Source organism: Dendrobates tinctorius, unplaced genomic scaffold, assembly GCF_039654945.1.
Source record: "Dendrobates tinctorius isolate UK_male_01 unplaced genomic scaffold, ASM3965494v1 ptg000064l, whole genome shotgun sequence".
Classification (NCBI taxonomy): domain Eukaryota; kingdom Metazoa; phylum Chordata; class Amphibia; order Anura; family Dendrobatidae; genus Dendrobates; species Dendrobates tinctorius.
The window spans coordinates 57,092,603-57,103,088 of record NW_027361732.1 but is presented as its reverse complement, the minus strand read 5'-3'; positions in this window follow the sequence as shown (position 1 = coordinate 57,103,088).

The window sequence follows — 10,486 nt, the reverse complement described above, 5'->3', positions numbered from 1 at the left end:
AGGCAGGGAGTAAGGCGCGTGGGCGTGGGCGTGGAGTTTCAGCAGGGAGAGGACGTGGGGATTCTGCAGGGAGAGGACGTGGGGATTCTGCAGGTAGAGGACGTGGGGATTCTGGGCCTGCTGCGGGCACCAGTGGATCAGCATCCCCCAGTTTTAGCAGGCAACAGTCCTTTATGCGCAGCTTTGTAGGACCTCAACGTACCCCACTGCTGCGGGAGGAACAAATTGAAGCCGTTGTCGGATGGATGGCAGCTAACGCATCGACTTCAATTACTTCCACAGCCTCTCAGGACCAGAGCACCGAAGAGCAACCATCTGTCTCTTCACCACCTGCCAAAGTGCCCAGGCAGTCAGAGAGACATGGACAGGAGCCATCACAGTCTCTACTTCTGTTCTCGGAATCTGTTGGCTTGGAAAGAGGGGGCCAGCCAAGCAGCATTCCTGAATGTGAAGAAGAGGGAGTATGCAGTGATGCGCAACTTCTTTGTCCCTCTGAATCTGAAGAGGCGAGTGGGCCAGTGCCTATGGTCAGCACACCTCAGTACGCATCAGATGATGACGAGACTCAGTTGCCACTTTCTGGTGCGTACGGTGCTGGCGAGACAACCCCGGAGAAGCAGCTGTTTGAAGAGGGGAGGGAAGATGATGAGGTCCTTGACCCATCATGGCGTGAGGAACAGGAAGGTGGTGGGAGCAGCTCGGAGGAAGAGATTCCCCTACTGGCCAAAACAGGAGGCAGAGGGAGGGGGAAGACTTGGTTGCCTGTACCCTCCACTTCGGCACCCGTTAGGAGCATTCCTCATTCCAAAGGCAAAACGGGCGCTCCCAAGACTTGCAGTGCGTGGTCCTTTTTTGACACAGTTGCAGATGACATTTGCTTTGTCAAATGCAAGCTGTGTCATCAGATAGACAAAAGAGGGAGAAATGTCAGCAACCTCAATACCACAAATATGTGGAAACATGTGCGCACCAAGCACGAGTTGGAGTTGCAGAGACACCCTGAAGACGTAGGCCAACGTACAGCACCACCTACCACCTCTTCAGTTCGTGTTGGGGCCTCTTCCTCCAGCTCACACACTGCTGGTTCGGCTTCCTCACAGGATCGCCAAGGAAGAACCTCTGCCACTGTTGTCCGGAGACCCTGTCAGATTCCACCCATAGCAGCACGTTCCCATCCATCACAGCCATCGGTAGCACAGGCATGGGATAAAAGGCGCCCTTACTCGGCAAACCATCCCCGAGCACAGTCTCTGAATGCTGGCATTGCCAAACTTCTGGCAGTTGAAATGCTGTCATTCAGGCTGGTGGACACTGACACCTTCCGGGACTTAATGGCATTGGCAGTCCCCCAATACAACATGCGCAGCCGCTTTTTTTTCAGCAGGCGAGCCGTCAATGCCCTGCAGAAACATGTTGAGGGCAAAATAAAACATGCGCTACTAAACGCCGTTAGTAGCAAGGTCCACCTGACCACCGATGCGTGGACCAGTAACCATGGACAGGGACGATACCTTTCCCTCACTGCCCACTGGGTCAATGTTGTGGAGCCGGGTACGGATCTGGAGAGTGGCGCTGTACGTGTTCTTCCAACGCCACGGATTGCAGGACTCCAGTCTGTACACATAGACTCCTCCTCCTACTCAAGTTCCTCAGAAACAGCAGAGCAGGAGCCTGTTACGACCGATATGAGCACAGCCGTGGCCAAACGTCAACAGGCTGTACTCAAATTAATTTCTTTGGGGAATCGAAGCCACACAGCGCAGGAGCTCTGGAATGCTATCAAGCAGGAGAGCGATGTGTGGTTTGGGCCAGCGAATCTCCAGCCGGGCTTGGTAGTGTGTGACAATGGCCGAAATCTGGTGGCAGCTCTTGGCCTAGGCAACCTCACACACATCCCATGTCTGGCACATGTGCTTAACTTGGTCGTGCAGAGCTTTCTGCGGGACTATCCGGATCTTGATGCACTGTTGCACAAGGTCCGCATAGAGTGCGCTCACTTGCGGCGTCCCAGCACGGCAAGATCGCGCCTCGCTGCTCTGCAGCGACGATTTGGCCTTCCGGAACATCGCATCATATGTGACCTACCCACCCGGTGGAATTCAACGTTACATATGTTGGAGCGCTTGTGTGAGCAGCAGGCAGCAGTCATGGAGTACCAGCTGCATCAGGCGCAAACAAGTCGCACTGTGCGCCGTTCACACTTCAGCACCATTGAGTGGGCCTCTATGAAGGACATCTGCCTCGTTTTGCGTGCCTTCGATGAATCCACGCGGATGGCGAGTGCAGATGATGCACTAGTCAGCATGACTGTCCCCCTTATCTGCCTGCTTCAACAAACACTGCAAGCACTAAGGGATGAGGTTTCGGAAGAGGTGGAGGATGAGGAGTCCCAAATGCCATCTGCTTCTGGACAGTCTGCGCTATGTGTTTCCTCACAAAGGCCTAGGCAGGGGACACTTTGTGAGGAGGATGAGGAGGAGTCGATGGAGGAGGAAGACATCTCTCCAGAGGAGGGAGGTACACAAACCTCTACTCAGTATGTACAGCGAGGGTGGGGTGATGCAGAGCAGGCCGAGGTCACGCCTCAAACAGGGGACAGCGGTTCTTTGGCAGTTGGGAGTCTGCAGCACATGGTTGATTTCATGCTGCAGTGCCTGAGAAACGACCGCCGCATCGCCCACATTCTCGTCTCGGCTGATTATTGGGTGTACACCCTCCTAGATCCTCGCTACCGGGACAGCGTACAAAGGCTCATACCAACGTTGAACCGGGAGCGTAACAGCGGGAGTACGAAGAGTCACTGGTGCAGTCCATAATGTTTTCCATTCCACCCGACAGCATTGTTGCTAGTGCTTTACAAAGCAGCTCTGTGCGTCGAGGCAGTGGAGGAAACTCTGCACAAAGCGGGAGCAGAGGCAGCGCCGCAGCACAAGGCAAGACCACTATGGCCCAAATGTGGCAAAGTTTTGTGTGTCCACCACAATTGTCTACACCATCAGCGACGCCTCGAGTCAGCAGGAGGCAACGCTTCCGTCAGATGTTGTCAGACTACATGTCTTGCCCTGTCACTGTACTCCCAGATGGCTCTTCCCCCTTCAAGTTTTGGGTCTCTAAGCTGGATACATGGCCAGAGCTTAGCCAGTATGCATTGGAGGTGCTGGCTTGCCCTGCTGCCAGTGTATTATCGGAACGTGTCTTTAGTGCCGCAGGTGGTGTACTAACAGACCGTCGCACGCGACTATCTTCCGATAATGTTGACCGGCTGACTTTTCTGAAAATGAACAAGGCCTGGATCTCCAAAGACTTTGCCATTCCTCTTAAAGACTAAATTAGTGGTTGTCAACTGTATCCAGGTCTGCTGGTGTGTTCATTTTTCTACCACCGGAACTATAATCCCTGTGCTTCAACACAGCCAGTTGTCGCTCAGATGTGTCGTCTGCACAGAGAAACAGACTAGCTCCTGTGTTAGTGGGGTTCAGTAACGCCAGCTGATCCCCTGCTGTGTGGACAGCAAAGTCACCAGCTCCATCAACATTCAAACCACTACTGATTTTTAACCGTGCCCAACTTAGGTCTCTGGCTCCACTGTCTCTACTATTTCCCCTGGCCTCCAACCTCGCCATCTACATCTCTGAAGTGGCGTCAGCACAATCTACACTTGTTCCTGTGTTCCTGTGGCTCAGTCCCATCAGTTTATCCCCTGATGTGTGTCCGGCAAGGTCTCCTGCTCTGTCCACATTCCCATAACCAGTAGTGGGAATGAGGACAGAGCTGGCGAACTTGCCGGACAAACATCAGGGGATCAACTGACGGGACTGAGCACCAGTAACACAGGAACAAGTGTAGATTGTGCTGACGCCACTTCAGAGATGTAGCTGGCGGGGTTGGAGGCCAGGGTAAATAGTAGAGACAGTGGAGCCAGAGGCCTAAGTGGAGCATGGTTAGAATCAGTAGTAGTCAACAACCTCCATAAAAACCGCTGCCCATTGGCCTCTGCATGCGGCATGCGTAATCCTGGGCTCCAACAGTGTCAGTTGGTGTTCAGAAGTGTCGTCTCCACAGAGCCAAACACATTCGTTCAAGTGTTAGTGGGGTTCAGCACTGCCAGCTGTTCCCCTGCTGTGGAGATGGCAAGTCTCCTGCTGCCTTCACCTGCCAAAAGCAACAGGCCCCAGCCTGCTCCTCGCCTAATCCTGGGCTCCAACAGCGTCAGTTGGTGTTCAGAAGTGTCGTCTCCACAGAGCCAAACACATTCGTTCAAGTGTTAGTGGAGTTCAGCACTGCCAGCTGTTCCCCTGCTGTGGAGATGGCAAGTCTCCTGCTGCCTTCACCTGCCAAAAGCAACAGGCCCCAGCCTGCTCCTCGCCTAATCCTGGGCTCCAACAGCGTCAGTTGGTGTTCAGAAGTGTCGTCTCCACAGAGCCAAACACATTCGTTCAAGTGTTAGTGGGGTTCAGCACTGACAGCTGTTCCCCTGCTGTGGAGATGGCAAGTCTCCTGCTGCCTTCACCTGCCAAAAGCAACAGGCCCCAGCCTGCTCCTCGCCTAATCCTGGGCTCCAACAGTGTCAGTTGGTGTTCAGAAGTGTCGTCTCCACAGAGCCAAACACATTCGTTCAAGTGTTAGTGGGGTTCAGCCCTGACAGCTGTTCCCCTGCTGTGGAGATGGCAAGTCTCCTGCTGCCTTCACCTGCCAAAAGCAACAGGCCCCAGTCTGCTCCTCGCCTAATCCTGGGCTCCAACAGCGTCAGTTGGTGTTCAGAAGTGTCGTCTCCACAGAGCCAAACACATTCGTTCAAGTGTTAGTGGGGTTCAGCACTGACAGCTGTTCCCCTGCTGTGGAGATGGCAAGTCTCCTGCTGCCTTCACCTGCCAAAAGCAACAGGTCCCAGCCTGCTCCTCGCCTAATCCTGGGCTCCAACAGCGTCAGTTGGTGTTCAGAAGTGTCGTCTCCACAGAGCCAAACACATTCGTTCAAGTGTTAGTGGGGTTCAGCACTGACAGCTGTTCCCCTGCTGTGGAGATGGCAGTCTCTCCTGCTGTCTCCGCATTCCAAAGATAGTAGGCCTCTGCCTACACCCTCCTATTTCCTGGGCTTCAACACAGCCAGTTGTAGCTCGGAAGTGCCGTCCACACGGAAAGAGACACTTGCTCCCGTGTCTCAGTGGGGTTCAGTAACGTCAGCTGATCCCCTGCTGTGTGGATGGCAGTCTCTCCTGCTGTCACCACATTCCAAAGACAGTAGGCCTCTGCCTACACCCTCCTATTTCCTGGGCTTCAACACAGCCAGTTGTAGCTCAGAAGTGCCGTCCACACGGAAAGAGACACTTGCTCCCGTGTCTCAGTGGGGTTCAGTAACGTCAGCTGATCCCCTGCTGTGTGGATGGCAGTCTCTCCTGCTGTCACCACATTCCAAATACAGTAGGCCTCTGCCTACACCCTCCTATTTCCTGGGCTTCAACACAGCCAGTTGTAGCTCGGAAGTGCCGTCCACACGGAAAGAGACACTTGCTCCCGTGTCTCAGTGGGGTTCAGTAACGTCAGCTGATCCCCTGCTGTGTGGATGGCAGTCTCTCCTGCTGTCACCACATTCCAAAGACAGTAGGCCTCTGCCTACACCCTCCTATTTCCTGGGCTTCAACACAGCCAGTTGTAGCTCGGAAGTGCCGTCCACACGGAAAGAGACACTTGCTCCCGTGTCTCAGTGGGGTTCAGTAACGTCAACTGATCCCCTGCTGTGTGGATGGCAGTCTCTCCTGCTGTCACCACATTCCAAAGACAGTAGGCCTCTGCCTACACCCTCCTATTTCCTGGGCTTCAACACAGCCAGTTGTAGCTCGGAAGTGCCGTCCACACGGAAAGAGACACTTGCTCCCGTGTCTCAGTGGGGTTCAGTAACGTCAGCTGATCCCCTGCTGTGTGGATGGCAGTCTCTCCTGCTGTCACCACATTCCAAATACAGTAGGCCTCTGCCTACACCCTCCTATTTCCTGGGCTTCAACACAGCCAGTTGTAGCTCGGAAGTGCCGTCCACACGGAAAGAGACACTTGCTCCCGTGTCTCAGTGGGGTTCAGTAACACCAGCTGTTCCCCTGCTGTGTGGATGGCAGTCTCTCCTGCTGTCTCCGCATTCCAAAGACAGTAGGCCTCTGCCTACACCCTCCTATTTCCTGGGCTTCAACACAGCCAGTTGTAGCTCGGAAGTGCCATCCACACGGAAAGAGACACTTGCTCCCGTGTCTCAGTGGGGTTCAGTAACGTCAGCTGATCCCCTGCTGTGTGGATGGCAGTCTCTCCTGCTGTCACCACATTCCAAATACAGTAGGCCTCTGCCTACACCCTCCTATTTCCTGGGCTTCAACACAGCCAGTTGTAGCTCGGAAGTGCCGTCCACACGGAAAGAGACACTTGCTTCCGTGTCTCAGTGGGGTTCAGTAACACCAGCTGTTCCCCTGCTGTGTGGATGGCAGTCTCTCCTGCTGTCTCCGCATTCCAAAGACAGTAGGCCTCTGCCTACACCCTCCTATTTCCTGGGCTTCAACACAGCCAGTTGTAGCTCGGAAGTGCCGTCCACACGGAAAGAGAAACTTGCTCCCGTGTCTCAGTGGGGTTCAGTAACGTCAGCTGATCCCCTGCTGTGTGGATGGCAGTCTCTCCTGCTGTCACCACATTCCAAATACAGTAGGCCTCTGCCTACACCCTCCTATTTCCTGGGCTTCAACACAGCCAGTTGTAGCTCGGAAGTGCCGTCCACACGGAAAGAGACACTTGCTCCCGTGTCTCAGTGGGGTTCAGTAACGTCAGCTGATCCCCTGCTGTGTGGATGGCAGTCTCTCCTGCTGTCACCACATTCCAAATACAGTAGGCCTCTGCCTACACCCTCCTATTTCCTGGGCTTCAACACAGCCAGTTGTAGCTCGGAAGTGCCGTCCACACGGAAAGAGACACTTGCTCCCGTGTCTCAGTGGGGTTCAGTAACTTCAGCTGATCCCCTGCTGTGTGGATGGCAGTCTCTCCTGCTGTCACCACATTCCAAATACAGTAAGCCTCTGCCTACACCCTCCTATTTCCTGGGCTTCAACACAGCCAGTTGTAGCTCGGAAGTGCCGTCCACACGGAAAGAGACACTTGCTCCCGTGTCTCAGTGGGGTTCAGTAACGCCAGCTGTTCCCCTGCTGTGTGGATGGCAGTCTCTCCTGCTGTCTCCACATTCCAAAGACAGTAGGCCTCTGCCTACACCCTCCTATTTCCTGGGCTTCAACACAGCCAGTTGTAGCTCGGAAGTGCCGTCCACACGGAAAGAGACACTTGCTCCCGTGTCTCAGTGGGGTTCAGTAACACCAGCTGTTCCCCTGCTGTGTGAATGGCAGTCTCTCCTGCTGTCACCACATTCCAAATACAGTAGGCCTCTGCCTACACCCTCCTATTTCCTGGGCTTCAACACAGCCAGTTGTAGCTCGGAAGTGCCGTCCACACGGAAAGAGACACTTGCTCCCTTGTCTCAGTGGGGTTCAGTAACGTCAGCTGATCCCCTGCTGTGTGGATGGCAGTCTCTCCTGCTGTCACCACATTCCAAATACAGTAGGCCTCTGCCTACATCCTCCTATTTCCTGGGCTTCAACACAGCCAGTTGTAGCTCGGAAGTGCCGTCCACACGGAAAGAGACACTTGCTCCCGTGTCTCAGTGGGGTTCAGTAACGTCAGCTGATCCCCTGCTGTGTGGATGGCAGTCTCTCCTGCTGTCACCACATTCCAAATACAGTAGGCCTCTGCCTACACCCTCCTATTTCCTGGGCTTCAACACAGCCAGTTGTAGCTCGGAAGTGCCGTCCACACGGAAAGAGACACTTGCTCCCGTGTCTCAGTGGGGTTCAGTAACGTCAGCTGATCCCCTGCTGTGTGGATGGCAAAGTCTCCTGCTGCCTACACAGTCGTACTACTACTGATTTTTAACCGTACTCCAATTAGGCCTGTGGCTCCACTGTCTCTCGTGTTTCCCCTGTCCTCCAACCCTGCCAGTTACAGCTCCGAAGTGGCGTCTGCACAATCCACACTTGTTCCTGTGTTACAGGTGTTCAGTCCGGTCAGTTAATCCCCTGATGTGTGTCCGGCAATGTCGCCTGCTTTGTCCACATTCCCATAACTAGTTATGGGAATGTGGACAGAGCAGGCGACATTGCCGGACACAAATCAGGGGATTAACTGACCGGACTGAACACCTGTAACACAGGAACAAGTGTGGATTGTGCAGACGCCACTTCGGAGCTGTAGCTGGCGGGGTTGGAGGACAGGGGAAATACGAATATCAGTGAAGCCACAGGCCTAAGTGGAGCTTGGTTAAAATTAGTAGAAGTTTACAACCGATCTTAAAATTTCTTCAATGCAGCCTCAGCCTGCTCTGTGCTTGTCCCTGGGCTTCAACACAGCCAGTTGTTGCTCGGAAGTGCCGTCTTCACAGAGTAAAACACTAGCTCCTGTGTTTGTGGGGTTCAGTAACGTCAGCTGTTCCCCTGCTGTTTTGATGGCAATCTGTCCTGCTGCCTCCCAATTGACAGCACATCAGGCCTCAGCCTGCTAAGTGCTTGTCCCTGGGCTCCAACATCGCCAGTTGCTGCTCATAACTGACTTTGGCACGGGTACTCCCTCCTGCCCAGCTTGGTTCCAGCCCTGCCTGCTGTTTCCGGGAAGTGTCAATGTCAGTTTGCCACCCCAAGTTGCCATGTCGTGTTGCGGTTGGGTTAGCCGAGGCTAGGGTGCCAGCAGTTTAGGTGCTTCCTATGTGGACTGCGCGTTCTGGTAAGAAAGGCTTGTTCCGTAGTGCCAGTAGGACAAGCACCCCCTGTAGGACTGTGTGATTCGGTAACTGCGGCCAGCTTGCGGCATGCCAACTTTGCTTTTCAGGGGTAACTTCAGCTGCCCCTCCGAGTTCCAGCACCGTCAGCTGGTTCTCGTCAGAGCCTTTGGCCTAGGTGCCTCCATCTCGGTATCCGAGTTCCGGCAACGTCTGCTGGTCCTTGATAGTGCTTTGTAGCACAGGTACCTCCTGCTTAGTAACCGGGTTCCAGCACCGTCAGCTGGTCCTCGGTTGTGCCATTGGCTCTTATTCCTTCTGCTGCCCCTCCGGGTGCCAGCACTGTCAGCTGGTCCTCGCTATTTCCATTTGCTCTTGCAGCTTATGCTACCCCTCCGGGTTCCAGCACCGTCAGCTGGTTCTCGTCAGAGCCTTTGGCCTAGGTGCCTCCATCTCGGTATCCGAGTTCCGGCAACGTCTGCTGGTCCTTGGTAGTGCTTTGTAGCACAGGTACCTCCTGCTTAGTAACCGGGTTCCAGCACCGTCAGCTGGTCCTCGGTTGTGCCATTGGCTCTTATTCCTTCTGCTGCCCCTCCGGGTGCCAGCACTGTCAGCTGGTCCTCGCTATTTCCATTTGCTCTTGCAGCTTATGCTACCCCTCCGGGTTCCAGCACCATCAGCTGGTTCTCGTCAGAGCCTTTGGCCTAGGTGCCTCCATCTCGGTATCCGAGTTCCGGCAACGTCTGCTGGTCCTTGGTAGTGCTTTGTAGCACAGGTACCTCCTGCTTAGTAACTGGGTTCCAGCACTGTCAGCTGGTCCTCGGTTGTGCCATTGGCTCTTATTCCTTCTGCTGCCCCTCCGGGTGCCAGCACTGTCAGCTGGTCCTCGCTATTTCCATTTGCTCTTGCAGCTTATGCTACCCCTCCGGGTTCCAGCACCGTCAGCTGGTTCTCGTCAGAGCCTTTGGCCTAGGTGCCTCCATCTCGGTATCCGAGTTCCGGCAACCTCTGCTGGTCCTTGGTAGTGCTTTGTAGCACAGGTACCTCCTGCTTAGTAACCGGGTTCCAGCACCGTCAGCTGGTCCTCGGTAGTGCCATTGGCTCTTGTTCCTTCTGCTGCCCCTATGGGTGCCAGTACCGTCAGCTGGTTCAAGAGGACAAAGAACAGGAAGACAACCACCAAGATGCAGAACAACAAGAGAGAGAAGACAAAGAAGCATAAAAAAACAAAGCAGAAGAACATTAAGCGTAAGACTAATACTCTGAGCAAATGATATTATCTTATTTATAAGCAGAAGAAGACTAAGCAGTGTATGGGGGTGAGTCCGTTCCTCCTCGTGGTGCCCCTGGAAAAGGCCTGCTGCTGCAGGCCAAACTGAACACGGACAAATCCTGTTGTAAATCTTTTGTGACAGGCAGAACGGAAGGTGTAAACTTCTAACTTTTCTAGATAACAACTACAGGAATGCCTGACACAAACAAGAATATGATGAAGAAGAATAGGAAGAAGATGAAGAAGTTGAATATGTAGAATAATAATTGTTGAATAAGAAGAATATGAAGAATGTAAAAAAAGGAAGAAGAAGAAGAATGTAAAAAAAGGAAGTAGAAGAATTTAAAAAAAGGAAGAAGAAGAATGTAAAAAAAGGAATAAGAAGAAGAATGTAAAAAAAGGAAGTAGAAGAATGTAAAAAAA